At 39.9% G+C, this 22401-nt stretch overlaps 1 pseudogene; it reads right to left on the reverse strand.

Moving 5' to 3' along the window:
• Window positions 1-3310: 3310 nt before the first annotated feature.
• On the reverse strand, window positions 3311-12256 carry LOC137248843 (uncharacterized; annotated as a pseudogene).
• Window positions 12257-22401: the final 10145 nt, after the last annotated feature.

A 22401-nucleotide genomic window follows, 5' to 3' on the forward strand; every position in this document is an offset into this window, starting at 1 on the left:
GTTAAAGTAATATAGGATAGTTTTATAGTGTATTCGTTGTGATTGTTGTAGCTAAGCCTTTTATTCCGTTGTTGTAATTATTTAGCTTATTTAGTTAATTTATTATACTCAGTTGAGCAGAGCTCACAGAGTATATTAACTTTGTTTGGATAACGGTTGGTTGTACAGGTATAAAGGAATCGAGATAGATATAGACTTGCATATATCAAAATCATCAGGATCGAAAAAAAATTTGATTGAGCCATGTCCGTCCGTCCGTCCGTCCGTTAACACGATAACTTCAGTAAATTTTGAGGTATCTTGATGAAATTTGGTGTGTAGGTTCCTGAGCACTCATCTCAGATCCCTGTTTAAAATGGACGATATTGGAATATAACCACGCCCACTTTTTCGATATCGAAAACTCGAAAAAGTGCGATAATTCATTAAAAAAGAAGGATAAAGCGATGAAACTTGGTAGGTGGGTTGAATTTATGACGCAGAATAGAAAATAAGTAAAATTTTGGACAATGGGCGTGGCACCGCCCACTTTTAAAAGAAGGTAATTTAAAAGTTTTGCAAGTTGTAATTTCGCAGTCGTTGGAGATATCATGATGAAGTTTGGCAGGAACGTTACTCCTATTACTATATGAATGCTTAATAAAAATTAGCAAAATCAGAGAACGGCCACGCCCACTTTAAACAAACATTTTTTTAAAGTCAAATTAAAAAAAAAATTTAATATCTTTACAGTATATAAATAAATTATGTCAAGATTTAACTCCAGTGCAACAAAATACAAAAATAAAAAAAATTTCAAAATGGGCGTGGCTCCGCCCTTTTTCATTTAATTTGTCTAGGATACTTTTAATGCCATAACTCGAACTCGAAATTTACCAATCTTTGTGAAATTTGGTAGGGGCTTAGATTCTAGGAAGATAATTTATTTCTGTGAAAAAGGGCGAAATCGTTTGAAGCCACGCCCAGTTTTTATACACAGTCCACTGTCTGTCCTTCCGCTCGACCATTAAAACGATAACTTGAGCAAAAATCGATATATCTTTACTAAACTCAGTTCACGTACTTATCTGAACTCACTTTATATTGGTATAAAAAATTACCGAAATCCGACTATGACCACGCCCACTTTTTCGATATCGAAAATTACGAAAAATGAAAAAAATGGCATATTTCTATACCAAATACGAAAAAAGGGATGAAAAATGGTAATTGGATTGGTTTATTGACGTAAAATATAACTTTAGAAAAAAACTTTGTAAAATGGGTGTGACACCTACCATATTAAGTAGAAGAAAATGAAAAAGTTCTGCACGGCGAAATAAAAAACACTTGAAATCTTGGCCGGAATACTGTTCGTGGTATTACATATATAAAAAAATTGGCGGTATCCCACAGATGATGTTCTGGGTCAGCCTTCACATATACAACTACCACCACTCTCTTTTAAAACCCTCATTAATACCTTTAATTTGATACCCATATCGCACAAACACATTCTAGAGTCACCCTGGTCCACCTTTATGGCGATATCTCGAAAAGGCGTCCACCTATAGAAATAAGGCCCACTCCCTTTTAAAAAGACTCATTAGAACCTTTCGTTTGATACCCATATTGTACAAACACATTCTAGCGTCACCCCTGGTCCACCTTTTGGCGATATCTCGACAAGGCGACCACCTATACAACTACCACCACTCCCTTTTGAAACCCTCATTAATACCTTTTATTTGATACCCATATCGTACAAACACATTCTAGAGTCACCCCTGGTCCACCTTTATGGCGATATCTAGAAAAGGCGTCGACCTATAAAACTAAGCCCTACTCCCTTTTGAAACACTCATTAACACCTTTCGTTTGATACCCATATTGTACAAACGCATTGTAGAGTAACCCCTGGTCCATCTTTATGGCGACCCACTCCCTTTTAAAATACTCATTAACCCCTTTCATTTGATACCCATATCGTACAAACAAATTCTAGGGTCACCCCAGGTCCACCTTTATGGCGATATCTGGAAAAGGAGTCCACCTATATAACTAAGCCCACGCCCTTTTAAAATACTCATTAACACCTTTCATTTGATACCCATATCGCCTAAATGGCGTCCACCTATAGAACTATGGCCCACTCCCTCATAAAATACTCTTTAATACCTTCCATTTGATACCCATGTCATACAAACACATTACAGGGTTACCCTCGGTTCCTTTTCCTACATGGTTATTTTCCGAACTTTACCTTCCTTATTTGTTCATTTATTGTATTTATCAATTTCTTTTTGTTCATTAGTTAGACTTATTTATTTTACGGTAACTTATTTTAGTTTTATTTAGTTTAACATTGCTTCCGCATCTACACAATTCCCCCTTTCACTAGGTACAACAAAAAAAGGTATATCTACAAACTTTTAGAAGTTTAGGCCTCATCCGTACCTATAACTATAGTGATCTTTAAAATTGGCTTGCTTGGGTCCGGTTTGCTTACGTATTTTAATACAAGTATATGTGCATGTAAGCGTACATCATGGTATTTAAATGTGTATTTCTAGTAATATCAAATCATTTTTGAGGCATTTACTCGATGTAAACTATGAGGTAGTCGCTACTTTTGTTTTATGAGAGACATTTTTTAATTGCCTTCCATTTATCCCTGCGGTGTTGTCACTTTATGCAAACGTGTTTTTTGGAAAGAGAATTTAATAATTAATTAAATACAGTCGGAAAAATAAACACAAATACGCGATGAAAATGTATAGAAGACATTTATAAACATCTCGCCCAAAAAAAAAGTAGCGACTACCCATAGTTTACATCGAGTAAATGCCTAAAAAATAACGAGTGACGGCTCTTATTATATTTATCCTCTTTGGTAATATGCTTATATATAAATATATTCACTATGAGTGTATATGCCGGTATGTATATTAGGGTGGAGTGATACACTATGAATTTTTTTTTGTTTTTTTTTTTTTTGTAATGGCCTAGCAATGAAAAGTTGTCTTTATAAGAGTTAACCAGAACCACCAAATATTATTTTCGTAGGATGGCGTTTTGAGGTGCCCCCAGCCCCAAGAAGTTGAGCAAAATAATCGCGATTTTACAAAGCTCATTATTTACATATTTATTTTATTTCTTTTTTAATATACATAACTTTAGTAAAATTACATATTATAACTAAAAACGACAAATTGTAAATGGTGTTTTACAGTTTTTTGTTGATAATAGTACGTTTCTAATCAAGTGTATAAGTAACGGACTCACCCATTAGATGTGGTTCCGGTTGTTGTGGCCGGGTTCTGCAGCAGGCCTATGGTTGGCGGCCCTGCTGTTGTTGTTGTAGCTGGCGGCCATGCTGTTGTTGTTGTAGCTGGTATTGTTGCAGCAGACCTATATTCGGCGGCCCTGCTGTTGTTGTTGCAGCTGGTGTTGCAGCAGGCCTATATTCGGCGGCCCTACTGTTGTTGCTGCAGCTGGGTGGTTGTTGCGGGTTTGGTTGGCGCGGTTAACAGTGACCGTGCGCGGTTTTGGCGCGCGACGATGGTGGTTGTGCTCGGTTTTGGCACGCAATGTTGATGGTTGTGGTGGTGGCTAACTAGTGGTGGTGGCTACTGGTGGTGTAGTTTATGAGGTGGTTGGTTTTGGTTGTTGCGCGGTCGAAGTGGTTGTTGTGGGCACTGGCGATGTTGGTTGGCGCATAGTATTACTAGGCGCAGTTGGTGGTGGTTTGCAGCCCTTGAGCCTGACGGTACCGTTGGATCGGTAGTATTTTGGAGGATCCTGAATATGCGCTGGCGCAGCGACATGTCTAGCAAAGTAAATTTATTGAATGCTATTACCGTTTCGGAAATTTTAATTAATCGACCGCAGTTCGTTTGCAACTTATAGCGCACACTCTGGGGTATCCGATAAGATACTCGCACTTTTATATCTATTCTTCTCCTACTGCTGCTTGTTTAATTTGCTTTTCCGGTATTACCCTGATTGGTTTTAATCACATTTGTTAATTCTTTTTGGCTTGATCCCCGCTTTCAGTAACCAACTATTTCACTGCACCACTATGCGTCCGAGTAACCAATAGATTTAACAATTATGAAGTACTTGTAGCACCTGCATACGGGTATTTCCAATCTAGAGAGCAACTTTAATGAACTAATCAATAGAAGCATGATTTATTGCACACAAAACGAATAATCCGCGTTCGTTTGTGGAAAATTCCGAATTGCAAGGAAAAATGAAGTCGTGATGGCCAAAGGTGATGATGACGCAGATACCAAACCGCGGTGATTCCCACTCACTTCTCCCAGTTGGATTCTAAAATGTTTCTTTTCAAAATGCTTCCACTGCAGTCACGCCAATCAACTCCGTCTCGTGTCCAATCGAAAAAGAAAGAAGGGACCCAAATTCTATCTCTAGCTGCCGTTATCTGGATCCCCCGATTAATCGATACACCGATATTTTATTGCTATATCGTCTCGTTCAACCTCATGGTTGGCTCATACCCCTGCACACGTAACATTTTCAGATTTCAAAGTCATCGTGTTGATGATAGGCGTATGGGATTTAGAGAAGCAACTTTTGTATTGTGAGAGAATTATGCGCTAAGTTAACCGGATTTGCCAATAGAATTAGCTTAAAGCGCTGAAAAAAACAAAATATTCCCCATCACGGCAACAAGTAATTACCACTGCGTTGATTGTGTTTTTGCTTTTTTTTGTTTTTTTTTTTTTCATCTCTTTTTGACAATCTCGATACCAGTGAAATGGAAGAACAAAATCAGCTGATGATATGAAATTCGTGACGATGCCACCCGCACGAAATTAACCAGGAAAGTGTTTAACCACTTCAAGCAACCATGAGTGGGGGTGAATCCTGACCTTTACACATATCACTAGCCAACGGGTATGTTCCAAGGGTGAATCTCCCAAGTGGACCATAACACGCTGTCTATTCTTGTATGTATTATGTGTTCCAAATATGAGCCAAATCGGACCAAAAATACGATTTTTGTGAATATCTCGATCCTTGCGCCACCTAGGTCGCTTTCTATTCTTATATGTATTTTGTGTTCCAAATATGGTTCCAAGGGTGAATCTCCCAAGTGGACCATAACACGCTGTCTATTCTTGTATGTATTATGTGTTCCAAATATGAGCCAAATCGGATCTCAAATACGATTTTTGTGAATATCTCGATCCTTGCGAATCGGACCACAAATACGATTTTTGTGAATATCTTGATCCTTGCGCCACCTAGCGGCGATTTTTTTCTTATTATTGCATTGCCATCGGGTTCTGAACTATATTTCAAGTTTCAACCTTGTAGCTTATCGGGAAGTTACTTAAATTTCAATTACAAAATTCGTGCCAACCAACCAACCAGCCGTCAAGTCCAGCTAAATAAAACCGTTTAATTAAACATTATATACCGAAAGTTGGTCAATGTTATAATTGTGGTAGACTAGGCCACACAAAATTATTGTGCAAATCACAGAGTAAGTGTACTATCTGTGGAAATCTTGAAGGATGTGGGAATAGTTGTAAAAACGATATAAATATATGTATCATATGTGGTTGTGAGGGGCATAATGCATTAAATAATAGAATTTGCCAAAAATGTCTAAATGAAAAAAATCTTACTAAAATCATGACATGGAAAAAAATTTCCAATAGAGAAGCTAATGAAAAATATGGACATTGAATTAAAAATCCCAGTAGACTTTTAGTGCTCGAGGATCTTAGTTCTATTGAAACTAATATTCAAAATGTTAATAAAATTTTTAGCAAATCAGTAACTAATAAAAATACAATGAATTAACTAAAACTAGGCAAGAGAATACAAAACGACCAGAAACAGATTCCAAGACAGTTTTCAATTCAACCAACTGAACCAGAGTTGGTGAAATTGATTATTGGTAATATCTGTAAACAAGATGTTAATAGTAGACTTTCTTTTTCTTCCGTTTTTAATAATGGTTGTGATGATGAAGATCCCCCTATATAATGTACAAAGTTTAAGGTCTAATGAAAGTGATACTTAACTCTTTAACGAATAACTGACAGGATGTACTTATGGAAGAGACTATCTTAGCCAATTTAAAGCAAACATTTCAGGTCGATGTAACATCTATAATACTGTGACGAATGTTAACAGCACTAAGGGATACTATCATCTCTAAGCCGATGCTAAGCAGTGACTTGTATGCACATCAATAAATCAATCATTATGTACGAACACGCAGCAAAGAAGAGACGCATAAACACGTGCAGATATCTTATCTGAGATGCTCCCAAAAGTAGGCAGTTATAATTGTGGAAGTGTCGCTCACAAATACACGCGCATATGAGAAGCTATACACGTGCATCTGTAGTTATAATTTTATAGCAGTAAGCGGAATACTATAAAAACTGCTGAATACTTCATTTTTCACTGCACAAAGTTTGATGCTGTAAGAAACAATTATATCATTTTCAATAAATTTCAAACATTGCAAATATTTATTTCTAAGGCTGTGGATGACCTTGTTATACACGGTACTTTAAGGCACTCTTCATACCTAAACAAAAAAAAAAGATAAAAATATATACCGTTTTATATAAATCAGCAAAAAGAATTTAAAATGCTTCTTAAAAAGAAAGCATTTAATTTGAAAAAAATATATATATATAGATATCTAAAAACTAAAGTTAAAAAGAAAAATTAATACAAATGAATATTATTTGAAAAAAGGGTCAAATTAAAAAAATATATATATAATTAGTATATATTCATAATATGTATGATTGGATAACGGTTAGTTGTACAGGTATAAATGAATCGAGACTTCCATATATCAAAATCATCAGTATCGAAAAAAATTTGATTGAGCCATGTCCGTCCGTCCGTCTGTCCGTTAACACGATAACTTGAGTAAATATTGAGATATCTTCACCAAATTTGGTACACGAGCTTATCTGGACCCAGAATAGATTGCTATTGAAAATGAGCGAAATCGGATGATAACCACGCCCACTTTTTATATATATAACATTTTGGAAAACACAAAAAACCTGATTATTTAGTAAATAATACACCTAGTATGTTGAAATTTGACGTGTGGATTGATATTGAGACTCTTGGTAAAAATTTGTAAAAAATTTTTTAAATGGGCGTGGCAGCGCCCACTTGTGATAAAATCAATTTTACAGATATTATTAATTATAAATCAAAAATCATTAAACCTATCGTAACAAAATTCGGCAGAGAGGTTGCCTTTACTATAAGAAATGCTTTGAAGGAAATTAACGAAATCGCTTAAGGACCACACCACTTTTATATATGAGATTTTTAAAAGGGTCGTGTACGAATAAAATAAGCTATATCTTTGCAAAAAAAAGGCTTTATATCAATGGTATTTCATTTCCCAAGTGGATTTATAACAATAAATAGGAAAAACTTCAAATTTTAAAAAATGGGCGTGGCAACGCCCCTTTTATGACTAAGCAATTTTCTATGTTTCGGGAGCCATAACTCGAAGAAAAACTAACGGGTCGTAATGAAATTGGCTACACAAATTTTCCCTATAGCAGAAAATATTTCTTGAAAAAATGGACGAGATCGGTTAAAGACCACGCCCACTTTTAAATAAAAGATTTTTAAAATGGTGTAGACGAAAATAATAAGCTATATCTTAGCGAAAAAGAGCTTTGTATCAATAGAATTTTACTTTTTAAATTGAATTATAACATTAAATTGGGTAACACTAAAATTTAAAAAAATGGGTGTGACACCGCCCCTTTTATGACTAAGCAATTTTCTATGTTTTGGGAGCCATAACTCGAAGAAAAACTAACGGGTCCTAATGAAATTGGCTACACAAATTTTCTCTATAGCAGAAAATATTTCTAGTAAAAATGGACGGAATCGGTTAAAGACCACGCCCACTTTTATATAAAACAAATTGAAAAGAGTCGTAGACTAGAATAATAAGCTATAACCTAGCAAAAAATAGTTTTGAATCAATGATATTTCACTTATCAAGTTTTATTGTAAGTGGAAATGGGGAGACATTTTTTTCAACGAGCGGTGCCACGTTTTATGTAGAAAAGTAATTTATCTGAAATAAAATGTACAATTGAAGCTCACGCTGAGTATATAATGTTCGGATACACCCGAACTTAGACATCTTTACTTGTTCCTAACTCTCTTTTGTTTTCATATAAAATTATGTAAGTTCATTTATGTAAATACTCTACACGGTATGAAATTTTCTTTTCAGTCAGTCACATATATCCATAATAGTATCAAGTAAATTTATCTTTCATTTATGTTTATATTTTACATGTTTGAAATTTGTTTTCTTTTGTCAAAATGCATTAATTTTATTTGTAAGCCGCTCACTTTTTAGACCATCAATCAACATTCTAAATCTCTCATCAAAACATCTCCATTTTGAGTCAATTTATAATTTGCGTCTATGTCATAATACCTATCATGGCGGAACGATACAAGGTGGCAGCATGGGACAGCTGATTATAAACTTTTTCTATTTGATTTGAAACATCAACTTCCGGCGCAGTACGATTTTGAAATTTGTCCATCGAATTTACAAAAACAAAGTACATATAATTTCTATTTATGTTTGTGGGTATGTCACCATGCTGCCACTTTGTATCGTTCCGCCATGATACCTATCGTATACATACATATGGGTCATTATTTTACAAATCGTACGAATTTGTAGAAAAAAAAATTTTCACTTTTTAAAAGACACCAAATTTATTTTTTGGAATCTTTTCGCAATTTAAGTCAACGCATATATCAGGATTTCCTCAAAAAAAAATTTTTTCAGAGATCTGCATGTCCTCAGATTTGATGGGTAAGTAAACTTGGCCACATTCAAAATGCTATATCTTTGGTTTCACTCGTCGTATCTTATTCATTATTGTTTTATTTTGAAGGTAATAATATTTACTTTATAACTGCGTTAAAAAATATTTATTTATAAAAATTCAAAATAATGAATAAAACATGAATTTTTTAAATAATTATTATATACTGTTTTCATCCACGAATATTTTCGAAAAAATAAAAATAATATGCGATACACTTTCATCTAAAAACCCTTTTTATTTTATGTTGGACAATTTTGTGGCTCAAAAGATATTAACTCATTTCAGACCTGACCCCTCGAGCAACTTGCTTACATTTACTTGCAGCAGGTACGTGCTACAATTGTATATAGCCAGCGCCTGCCTGTGTATACATGCATGGTCAACTTAACTACAACATAAATACATATATGCACTTGTAAATAAACCTACTAATCACTTAGCAGGTAGCTAGTTTTACGAAATTATTATTTATGTCAGAATTAATATAAGTAGACTAGCTGACCCGGCAGACTTCGTACTGCCTCATTGATAAATAAAAGACCTAATCTTTTGTATAAAATGATTTTAAAACAAACAAATCGAATCCGTATTTAATAAAAAAGCATTTATTGAATAAATCATGAAGTTTTATTATTATTTTCGATACATCATGTTGCTTACTTAGAAAACAGAGTTTTCCTGAAATATTGGCTATTTATAAGGTTTAAATTTGATATTCACAAGCACACACTGTTAAAATACAGTCTGTTAATTAATTTAAAGCTTTCTCATAAACTATATTTTTTGTTTTGTTTTGTGGTGCGTAAATAAACAAAGAAGGCGGTTTTCCGACGCGCGAACACGCGACGTATAATTGTCCATGCGCGAAACAGGGAAACTCCAAGTTGATTCCACAAACTTCTAACGACTGTCCTTGCGATTTATTTATGGTCATCGCAAAGGCCAGATGTACTGGAAATTGTAAGCGTTTAAAATCGAATGGTAAGTCCGTTGGAATCATCGGTATCCGCGGGATCAAGACATCCTCTCCTTTGTATTTTCCTTTTATGATTGTCGCCTCAATGACGTTATTCATCAGTCTTTTCACAGCCAGTCTTGTTCCATTGCATAGTCGAGGTTGATTAATGTTACGCAGCATGATGACAACTGATCCTACTTTCAACTGCAAATTGTGAGGTGGTAATCCAGGCAATTCCAGTGAATTTAAGAACTCAGTGGGATAGTTGACTACGTTATCCTGGTTCATTACGGTGTCGACTGATTTGAAGGAAACCAACTATCCTGGAAGTAAATTCTGATGGTCGCATTAAGATCCTCGACATCTTTATTTTTCGCTGCTAATATTGCTCGTTCACCCAGCCAATTATGGTTATTGAACTTTTGCGCTATATCTGGCAAAACTCGCTGAATAAGCTCCACTTTTGAGTCTGTGATGTGACAGAAATCTGTAGGTAATGTAATGAATCCGGTCGAGGTGTCCACTGCAACTTTATTATTTCCAATGTCTAACAACTGCTTCGCAAACACATTTGCAGTTTCATCTTGTTGCAAAAATACTCGCATGTTAGTTGTTAAGTGGAGTGTCTTTACGTACTGCCACAAATTTGATGATTTTAGGCATGCATTTAGTTCATCAGCAACAGTTGATCGGGGAATAACTGGAAGAGTCTGACGAAAATCACCTGACAACAGAATCATGGCCCCACCGAAAATATTTTGGTTGTCACGAAGATCTTTCAACGTTCTGTTCAGTAACCTCTTATGGGCCATTGTGCATTCATCCCAAACAATCAATTTGCATACCTGTAGGATCTTGGCCATTGCGCTATTTTTGGCGATGTTGCAAATTGGTGTTTCGGTGATTTGCATGTTTAGTGGTAATTTCAAGGCAGAATGTGCAGTTCGCCCGCCTTCTAGCAGAGTTGCAGCTATTCCAGATGAAGCCAACGCTAGAGCAACATCATTTCGCGATCTGATCCTCGCCAAAAGCAATGAAATTAAAAACGTTTTTCCGGTTCCTCCGGGAACATCAAGGAAATAAATTCCACCAGATCCACTGTTCACAGCTTCTATCAAAGTGTCGTACGCAATTCTTTGTTGCTGATTTAATTGTGGAACATTTGTACGAACTGTTTCTGCCAATGCTTCAATGTCGTACTGATGTTCTCTTTGCAACTCGTGGTTTAATGCATCGTGCATATGACGATTGGGTGGTGTCATTCCCAAACACGACAATACTTTATTTGCCATCAATAAACACATATCTTCTATCATGATCAATGTGTCATTGTAAATTTCTTCAGTCATTTGTAGTGTAGGATTCAAAGTTTGACGGCGCACACGATGCAAAACATCCTCAGACATGTCATCTCTATACTTAACCCACAAATCTTTTGGATTCGAGGGGAAACATGTCGATATGATAATCGCAAACAATGTACGAATTTGATGCGGCGACGAAGATATTACGGAATCCTTGAGCGTATCATCCCAGTGCGAATCGTTCTCAAGTAAATTTAATAGTTGACATGCCTCACGGTAAGTCGCACACAGCTGTCCATTAACTGTTTTCAGTTGTTTAAACGATGTCGGACCACGAACATTCACCAACAACAACCGCAAATAATAACATTCATCGTTATTTGGATGTACTGTGTAGATGCGACCCAGAGCATCTGAAGCAAATACATTTGGATGTCCTTCAACTGGTGTTCCTTGTTTTCGACGCTGAAACGATTTCGATGATGCGTTCCATGTGTAATAGCGTGGCATGTCAGCATACAGCAAAGTGCGAGCAAAATCATCAGTTTGACAGACTATAAAGAAACTTGTTAATGTTGTCGACGGTGGATGTGCCGCCCTGTCTGCCGCGTTAGATTCATTAAAATAAACTCGTTGACCATTTTCTAAATGGACTGCCAAATGGACTACTTTAGGGTGTCTTTCATGGATCGCAAATGAAAAGATACGCCAAATAGCTTCGTTGCTACTTACATAGCGACCCATCTGGTACTGTGATATTTCATCATTTGCATTGGTTACACCGAAGACAGCCATATCACTACCTTTATTAACATATTTACATATGTACTTTATCGACTTCACAGAATTACAATATTCCACATTGATGTGAGTCTCAAAAGCTTTGGACAATATTGGCGAGTATGGCACAATCCAACGATTGTCTACATCAACATTTTGTCCTCTTACCTTCACAACTACCTATCGCCACTGTCCGCAACTGATCGCCGACTATACAATGGGTATCCATCATTTCCCGTTATGGTTTCAGCAAGCAGGTCTCTTGGGTATCGCTTGGAACACCTACCGTCGACCATAAAGGGTGAGTTATAGTTGAAATGTCCGCAAGGTCCATGTATCATGTGTTTGGTAACTACTGCATGCAATTTTGGGTCAACTATTTCATCTGGAATTTCAGCTGAAATTATGGAATCAACCTCATCGGGCCTTATTTTGTCCACTAACCATACTAAAATGTGCGCATGTGGCAATCCACGCTTTTGCCATTCTACAGAGTACATCCAACAACGGACTCGGCCATACACACAATGCTTTATTAAGAAATTCATGAGAGATTTTAATTTTTGTTTAAAAACTCTGGCAGTTATGTCATGTCTATCAACTGGTGTTTGGCTATGTAGTAATTCCTTCTCGATTTCGGACCATTTTGGGTTACATGTGAATGTAACAAATAAGTCTGGGCGGCCATAATGCCTAACATATGACATAGCATCCTGAGCATATTCATGCATGTGGCGTGGGCTTCCTATATAAGTAGCTGGCAAAATTGTCATTCTTCCTACATTATTCACATTGCCATCAGCATTTATAGCATCGCGGAGATGGATGTATTCCTCTGACCGTAGCCGTCGTTGGTTCAAACGGATGTATGTCAATCGTTCAGTCTCAATTTTGACATACATGTCAACTGCAAACTGATGAAAAAGTCGTTGACACATCAAAATATGATTTACTTCACCTTGACGGATCATGAGTCTGTATGAATAGAAATTCATAGCACTAACTTTTTTGTTGGTTTCAGCACCTGCAATCAAAAATGATAAATGTTTAAATTGTTACTTAGATGAATTGAATTTAAAAATATTATTTAATCTTGTTCAATTCATTTACCTGTTACTTGATTTACCATTTTGATATTAAAATGGTATCCATCTTCCCCCTTCCAGAAGATCAAAGGATATTGTAGTGCATCATAACTCGTGTGTGTTTCAGATACACGTTTTAAATCACTATTCCGACGATGAAGCACAATATCTCTAGATTGTAAATTTTCTCCCACAATGACAACATCCACTTCATCAATGGTAGGTGAATTGAACCTCCTTGTGTGTTCACCGGCAGGTGTTTTGTCAGCTCGAATAATAATATTATGGCTATCAGATGGCATCCGATCCAATGCTATTTTGAACATGTTTACTAAATTGTTATACTGATGAAGAAACATTTGTAATTGTTGGACAATGGTTCTCTTCACTGTTGGTTTGTGAGCACAACGATTATTAATTTCCGCATCTGAATTTCCCATAAAATAAATTTGTAAAAATTGATGATCTGCATCAGGTAGTGGTAACAGAGTTCCCAGTAAGTGATAAATTTGTCCTTGAATCTGTAATTTTTTAAAATTTGTCCATTAATTATTTCCGATATAGTACAAACTTGAATAATATAAACAAATATTCTTATATAATACCTTGAAAGCGGGCATGAAATTGTCTTGTATAATATGTGTAGCACCAAATGATGTCATCTGGAAACATCAGAAATATAGAATGTTGGTCAAGAAGTGCTTAGAATCATTTCTAATCCCAGAAACTAAAGAGCGTAAAGGATATGGTGGTGGGACCAATTGTGGCAATTTTACTTTGCCTTCAGCACAACAAAATCCAGTAGATTCACCAGTGTATTTTAACGCCTTACAATATTTACAAATTGTTTTCATTTCCCCAATTGTTACCGATTTGTCGGCACAATAATCAATTGCCGGATCATAGTGGAATGCAGCTCGTTCAAGAATCACAGGAGCACTGCGTCTGCGGATTCGCTCAATTTCATTATATCTAGCTTGCTGTTGTTGTGTTTGATGTGCACGAACTCGTTGCATTCTAAGCCTATCTCCTACATTGTCACTCACTAAAGAACACAATTCTGACATAGCAATACGACTATTTTCTTGATCTGTCTGTCTCTGGTCATCAGTGCGGTTAGCACGTGAGGTAGCTCTTCGCACATTACTTGGAATGTCACTATCACAAAGGATCACCAAAGTAAAGAAAGTTCTCGCGCACGTAGCCACAAAGATAGATATAATATCGTAATACTTTTTTCCGTGCTCTGAAATGCGACAGGATGGATTGACATATTAGTTGGTTGTCAAATCTAATGTCAAATATTATGATTGCGTTCACAAATTTAACTTAAGATTTATAATTTAATTTGTGAAAAAACTTAAGATTTATCTCACTAGGGTAGGCACCTTGTCGTTGGTGTGAGGGCTTAGCCGAACTCCATAGCGCCCGACTATGAGGCGGAGCTGTTTAGGACTGACATCTACGCCGTTTCGCCTCATAGGAGGGCGGCGGGATGTCGGTGACCAAGAACTGCCAACCCCTAATCCAGGGTGTTATGCGGACCGTGCCTATTGGAAGATTTGCAGCCAGGGGATAAATTCGGCTGTATTCGAACGGAGCCTTCCCGATACCGGGCCATCTCGGGAAGTATTTATGGCCTTACCGCAGTAAGGGGCGCTGCTGTGGCGGACGGTGCTTTCCCCGTATATAATACTGGACCGCTGAGCCCGCCTTGTCGGGCAGGTGGTCGTACGACCAAGATGAACAACTCATTACCTGAACGTAATAAGGAGGATGTAAAGAGGAGGACTGAGTCGCAATCCAGGGACGACAAATACGAATTAAGCGATGCGTCGGACTCGGGGAGCGAGAGTAGTGCTGATTCAATGAACTCCGTGTTGGAGAAGCACACAAATGAAAACGGAGTAGAAGAGTGGAGAAGGGTACGGAGCAGAGGAAGTAAAAGAGCTCTCTCGCAGTACCGTGCAGCACTAAGAATTGTACAACGCTTGGGAGCAGTGGTCGACCCAACAGAAGTGGAGATCGAGCGCTTGGAATGGGCCCATGAAGCGGTAGAAGTAGGTCGAAGGCAGTTCAAAAGGTTTGCTGCGAGAAACCCTCGGTTCTGCAACCGGTACGAGGAGGAAGAAGCGTCGAATGGCAGAATGAAGAGGCAACGTTCGGCAGAAGGCGACAAGCCTGCTTTCAAGAGGCAGAAAGTACCCAGTCCTAGAGCCGCGAGGCAGGGCAGTCGCATAGACAAGACAAGTAGGCCCAAAGCTGTAAGACAGATGGGTTCCAATAGCGAGGTAGCAACTACCTCGAAACCTGCCAGTCAGAGGGAAGTTCCAACTACGGAAGTAGGAGATAAGCCAAAGGGAGATAACGCTAAGACTCTGGCTTTCTCGGAGGCGCTAAAGGGAGTTAACGCGAAGACTCCGGTGTTCTCGGAGGTTCCAAAGGGAGATAACACTAAGACTCCTGCCTTTCCCGAGAAGATGAGTGATGTGGCAAAGCAATCACTGACTGTGGCGCTGGTTGATCGTAGCAGTCCGTTCGGACAAATGACTACTGAAAGGTGGAGATCTGTGGAAAGGGAGCTTATTAGCTTAATGCTTAAGATGATGCGGGAACAACCAAGTAAGCCCCTTCCAACCTTTGATTCGGGGGGATGGTATAATGGTGTGAAGATGATAGCGTGCGACAACATCGCGAGCTTGCGGTGGCTGGAGGAAGTCGTTCCAAACCTCCAAAGGCAAGGCACGAACGCGCGGTTTGAGGTGGTGGATAAAGCGCAAATCCCCACGGTACCAAAAGTTAAGGTATGGATACCATGCGTGATGAAGTCGGAGGATACACTGCGACTTCTGCAGAATCAGAATCCGAACATACCGACACAGGATTGGAAGGTACTTACTGTATCTCGGCCTACCGAGGATGGTCAGTTCTACATCTTCCAAATAAACAAGCAGGCGGAGGATATTTTGTACACGCAGCTTGGCAAAATGTCCTTTGGCACTGGCAAAATTTACATGCGACTCAGGAAAAGAAGTCCCGAGGATAAAAATCCTAACACGCTGGAAGTGGGCGAAGTCGAAAAGGACCTCAGAAGCCTAAGGGAAAAAAGACAGGTGGAGGTCCCCGACGTCACCACGAACGTGCTAGAAGAGGACCAAACGCTAAATGGTGCTGTGACTCGCACAGAGGAACACACGGCACAACATTCACGAGGGGCTGAAGGGGGCCTCGAATACTCTAAACCAAAAGGGCAAGAGGAGGACGACGACGTCAAGACGAAGGTGCTGGAGGGGGACAAACAGCCCAATGGTGCTGCGAGTCCTACAGATAAACCTCCAACACAGTAAAGTGGCGTCGAGCGAACTCCTCCTAACCCTTGAGGAGGGTTCGTTTGACGTGGCGCTGATCCAGGAGCCGTGGCTCTCATCGGGAGGAAAGGTTTCTGGACTTAGCGCGCGCGGGTTTGGCGTTTACTACGCACAAACGGAAGGACGGGTGCGAGCTGTAGTAATGGTAAGGAAACAGCTGCATTCATATATGCTGCCTAATTACACCACCGAGGATCTCGTAGCGGTGGCCGTTGAGCAAAAGAATAAGCAGGCATTTATCCTGGCGTCCTGCTACATGGCCCATGCTGCGGAGGTTCCACCGATGGAGTGCAAAAGGCTAGTACAGGAGGAAGGGCGCAAAGGGCGGTTGGTCATAGGCGCAGATGCAAATGCGCACCACAATGCGTGGGGAGGAGCAGATACGAACGAGAGAGGCGAATCTCTATTTTGTTACATCCTGCAAACCAATTTGCAGATAGCCAACAGGGGAAATGTTCCTACATACATTGGTCCAACATCCAGCAATGTTCTGGATATTACATTGAGCTCCGAGCGTGATATATCAAGGTATGATTGGATGGTTCTCGATAGACCATCCTTCTCCGACCATGCGTATATAAGCTTCAGCATCCCACTAAAGAGGGTAGAGAAGGGAGGAACCTTTAGAAACCCTAGGGCAACGAATTGGACTAAATTCCAGAAACATGTAGAAACGAAACTGGGACAACCCAAAGAGGTTGCTAATGTAGAGGAACTGGAGGAGTCGAATGAATTCCTAACAAGGACGCTTATGACTGCGTATAACAAAGCTTGCCCTCTAAGAAGATTCAGAGGAAAAACAAAGCCGCCATGGTGGAGCAATGAGCTGAGTCTTCTAAGAAGACAGGTAAAAGAAATGTTTAAACTCGCAAAGACCGCGGAAAGCGCAGCGTGTCAGGACGAGTACAGGGATCTACTGAGGATCTACAAGCGTGAAATTACCAGGGCGAAGAGAAACTCATGGAAAAGTTTCTGTACGGACATAGAGTGCTCCAGTGAAACAGCACGGTTGAAAAAAGTCCTAGCAAAGGGAAACATAGCCCAGGGACTAATAAAGAAAGAGAACGGGGAATGGTCACGTGATAGTGAGGAATCCCTTGAGGTGCTTCTCGATACACATTTCCCATCGGGAGACGGTTTAGAAGAACCAGCAGACATCACTCACACTTCGATCACGGAGCTAGTGGTGCCGGGCTTGGTGACCGATACCAAGATCGAGTGGGCAGTGAAGACGTTTTCTAAGTTTAAATCGCCGGGCCCAGATGGTATATTCCCGGCCATGCTACAAGTCTCAAGTAGGGCGGTCGTGGAATGGCTTAAAATAATATTCGATGGGTGCATAAGACTGAATCATGTACCGTACTCTTGGAGAACTGCTCGTGTAGCTTTTCTACCAAAGGCGGGGAAGATCGGTCACGTGTATCCCAAAGACTATAGACCCATTAGCTTAACATCATTTCTGCTCAAAACCTTTGAGAGGCTGATAGATGTGTACATAAAGTCCAACGTGGATGAAAAGCTGCTCTCCACAACACAGCATGCGTACACCAAAGGCAAGTCGGTAGACACCGCATTGCATAGGGTGGTAATAAGCATAGAGAAATCCCTGGAATATAAGGAGTATGCTCTAGGAGTCTTCTTGGACATTGCCGGGGCTTTCAATAATGTTGCAAAATGGGCGATTATGGATGGTCTTAATTACATTAAAGTACATCCTGCCTTAATCAGATGGATCGGCTGCATGTTAAATTGCAGGAAGATTACATCACAATGGGGATTGTACGAGGCCACGAAATCAGTGGACAGGGGCACGCCGCAGGGAGGGGTGCTATCACCTCTGCTGTGGACACTGGTCATCAACCAACTGCTCAGGCAATTCGATGAGGGACCCGTAAAACTTACGGCTTACGCAGATGACGTTGCAATTGTCATAAGTGGAAAATGCCTTCCAACGATTAGTTCTTTGATGGATCGGGCGCTTCGGGATATTCATACCTGGGCATCTAATGTCGGGCTGAAAGTCAATGCGGAGAAGACGGATATGGTCTTGTTTACAAAGAGGTACAAGGTCCCAAATTGGACCAGGCCTAAGTTAGGAGCGGTGACCTTACAGGAGAAACCTTGCACAAAATATCTAGGAATCATCCTAGACAGTAAGCTGTCATGGAAGCTCAACGTGGAGGAGAGGGTCAAGAAGGCCTCAACGGCACTCTATGCATGTAAAAGAATGCTGGGGTGTACGTGGGGCCTATCGCCCTCTCTTTATCATTGGGTTTTTACAGCGATTGTAAGCCCTATTCTATACTATGGAGTTCTTGTTTGGTGGAAAGCCACACAAAAAACAACATACCTCAAAAAATTAGAGGGGGTATGCAGACTATCGATGCTTTGCATTACGGGAGCACTGAAAACAACCCCGACGGCTGCACTGTATGCCATTCTGTACATTCCACCTGTAGACCTGGTAGCAAAGAACAAAGCGTTAACGACCGCAACCAGGCTCGATGCTTCGGGGCAGCTTGAGCGCCGACCATATGGCCATAGTAGTATAGCGTCCTCAGTCACAAGACGAACAGACTACATGATTCCCTACCTGCACTTTGAGGGAGATCTTAAGGCCACAATAGAGGTGGACGGTTGGCGCAAGGGTGCGCAAATGGCGGACGAGCCGATACATGTGTACACCGATGGTTCCAAAATAGTGGAAGGAGTAGGGTCTGCGGTATACTGCGCTGATCCGGAATTAAGCAGATCCTACAGGCTGCCGGATTACTGTAGCGTTTTCCAAGCGGAAATATTAGCCGTAACCAAAGCAGTAGAAACCCTGGAAGAGAATAGCTTAAGCTGCAACCGTGTTAACTTTTATATTGACAGTCAAGCAGCAATTAAGGCAATAATCTCGCATAGCACAGCATCTAAATGCGTGTTAGAGTGTAAGCAGTCTCTGGAGAGAATCGGGACAGGGAGAAGCATACATCTATATTGGGTCCCAGGGCATATGGGAATAGATGGGAATGAAAAAGCGGACGAATTAGCTAAAAAGGGCGCATCCCTTGAAGCTTGCTCCGTAGACGTCCCAATTAGATTGGGCGAGATTAAGCGAAGGCAAGAGGTGCACATGATCGACCAAGCAGAAAAGGCGTGGGTTCAAGCGCGGGGCTGTAAAGTGTCGAAGATTATGTGTAGGTCTTACAACCTTATACTAACACAGTTGCTTCTATCATTAAAAAGAGAGGACTGTAGACTCATGACGGGTATTCTGACTGGACACTGCCTTCTGGCGTCACATGCCTTTAAATTAGGCTTGGTCAGTGATAGCAGGTGTAGGAAGTGCGGGTTGGAGGAGGAAACGATCGAGCACGTTCTGTGCTCGTGCCCTGCACTTGCCAGGCTAAGACTCCAGCTATTAGGAGTGATACAGCTGTCAGATCTGGAAGCGGCAAGTGGCTTGAGTCCTGGGAAGCTTCTAGTATTTGCCAAGAGGACGGAGTTATTTTATAACATAGGTCCTGGTTTTTGATAGGGTTTTTCAGTTTGGTCGTTAAAACAAACTTCTGGTAACACTACGGACTCGATCGGTCTATGTGGGGTCCTCACGGACCGGCCAGTTCAACCTACCTACCTAAGATTTATCTTTCGATTTCTATATAGTCTTATTAAAAAAATAATCAGACAGTTTAACAACTGAAGTTAGCTAAAATTGAGTTTCTCGAAGCCGACCACTATTTATGTACTATGTATTTTGAGACTATGCAATTTTGTCGCGTTCGCGATTCACTTTCACTTTTGTCGAGTTTCAGAACGCGATATTAGATCCTCCAACGCGCACGCGAATTTGAACTTTATGCAGGGGTAATAAATTAGAAATTGACTCCATTTTATTTAGAAAACGTTTGTATGGGAAATAGAAATATGCTGTTTTGAGTATTTTCCCGGCAAGTATTCGAATTTTTCTCACCTTTTAAACCTTCCCTAGACCTCCACGAATAATTCAAGACCAAGATAAGATAAATCCGTTCAGCCGATCTCGAGTTTTAGCGAGACTAACGAACAGCAATTCATTTTTATATATATATATATGGAAGATTGTAAATAGAAAACAGAATTTAATTTTATTTCAATGTACGAACATCGTTCATTTCCTTAATTCAGAAAGTTAATGTTTTATTATTGCCAGTTTTAAATTTATATTATTAGGAAAATGCCGAAAGTTAAATGTTTTAATCCGTTTGATTTGTCTCCGCACCCAAACACCAAAAACTACGGGACTCTGGGAAAGTACAAAAAAAAACATGTAAGGAAGGTTGAGTTCGGGTGTAACCGAACATTACATACTCAGTTGAGAGCTATGGTGACAAAATAAGGGAAAATCACCATGTAGGAAAATGAACCTAGGGTAACCCTGGAATGTGTTTGTATGACATGTGTATCAAATGGAAAGTATTAAAGAGTATTTTAAGAGGGAGTAGGCCATAGTTCTATGGGTGGACGCCATTTAGGAATATCGCCATAAAGGTGGACCAGGGCTGACTCTAGAATTTGTTTGTACGATATGGGTATCAAATGAAAGGTGTTAATGAGTATTTTAAAAGGGAGTGGGCCTAAGTTCTATAGGTTGACGCCTTTTCGAGATATCGTCATAAAGGTGGACCAGGGGTGACTCTACAATTTGTTTGTACGATATGGGTATCAAATGAAAGGTGTTAATGAGTATTTTAAAAGGGGGTAGGCCTTAGTTCGATAGGTGGACGCCTTTTCGAGATATCGCCATAAAGGTGGACCAGGGGTGACTCTAGAACTTGTTTATACGATATGAAAGGTGCTAATGAGTATTTTAAAAGGGCGTGGGCCTTAGTTCTATAGGTGGACGCCTTTTCGAGATATCGCCATAAAGGTGGACCAGGGGTGACTCTAGAATTTGTTTGTACGATATGGGTATCAAATTAAAGGTGTTAATGAGTATTTTAAAAGGGCGTGGGCCTTAGTTCTACAGGCGGACGCCTTTTCAAGATATCGCCATAAAGGTGGACCAGGGGTGACTCTAGAATGTGTTTGTACGATATGGGTATCAAATGAAAGGTGTTAATGAGTATTTTTAAAGGGCGTGGGCCTTAGTTCTATAGGTGGACGCCTTTTCGAGATATCGCCATAAAGGTGGACCAGGGGTGACTCTAGAATGTGTTTGTACGATATGGGTATCAAATGAAAGGTGTTAATGAGTATTTTTAAAGGACGTGGGCCTTAGTTCTATAGGTGGACGCCTTTTCGAGATATCGCCATAAAGGTGGACCAGGGGTGACTCTGTTGTTGTTGTTGTTGTAGCAGTGCTTCGCCCCACCTAACAGCCGCGACCGATCACAAATTGTCATCAATATCCTCTAACGGGAGTCCAAGGAAACTTGCTGTTTCCACAGGGGTGGACCATAAGGAAAGGGGTGTTAGAGGCGTTGGTTCCACATTACAATTAAAGAGATGGTTGGTGTCATGTGGGGACACATTGCAAGAAGCATACATTTTGTATGTCGGGGTTGATTCTGGGTAGGTAAGATTTTAACCTGTTACAGTATCCAGAACGAAGTTGAGCAAGAGTGACACGCGTTTCCCTGGGGAGTATGCGTTCCTCTTCCGCGAGTTTTGGATACTTTTCTTTGAGTACTGGATTCACCGGGCAATTCCCGGCATGAAGGTCCGACGCCTGTTTGTGGAGTTCACCAAGGACCTGCTTGTTTTTTTTCGCTTCATACGGCTGGGTTCTCAGGTGCCATATTTCCTCAAAATGCTTACGGAGATGACTCCTTAAGCCCCTAGGCGGTGCTGGTTAATCAATCAGATGTCTGTTGGGATGCTGAGGTTTCTGGGTATTCAACAGGAACTGTTTGGTCAGCATCTCATTTCTCTCCCTGATGGGGAGTATTCTCGCCTCATTATGCAGATGGTGTTCTGGGGACATAAGAAGACAGCCCGTGGCAATTCTGAGAGCAGTATTATGGCAGGCCTGTAGCTTCTTCCAGTGGGTAATTTTTAGGCTTGGCG

The sequence above is a fragment of the Eurosta solidaginis genome, chromosome 4 (genome assembly GCF_040869045.1).
Source record: "Eurosta solidaginis isolate ZX-2024a chromosome 4, ASM4086904v1, whole genome shotgun sequence".
Lineage (NCBI taxonomy): Eukaryota > Metazoa > Arthropoda > Insecta > Diptera > Tephritidae > Eurosta > Eurosta solidaginis.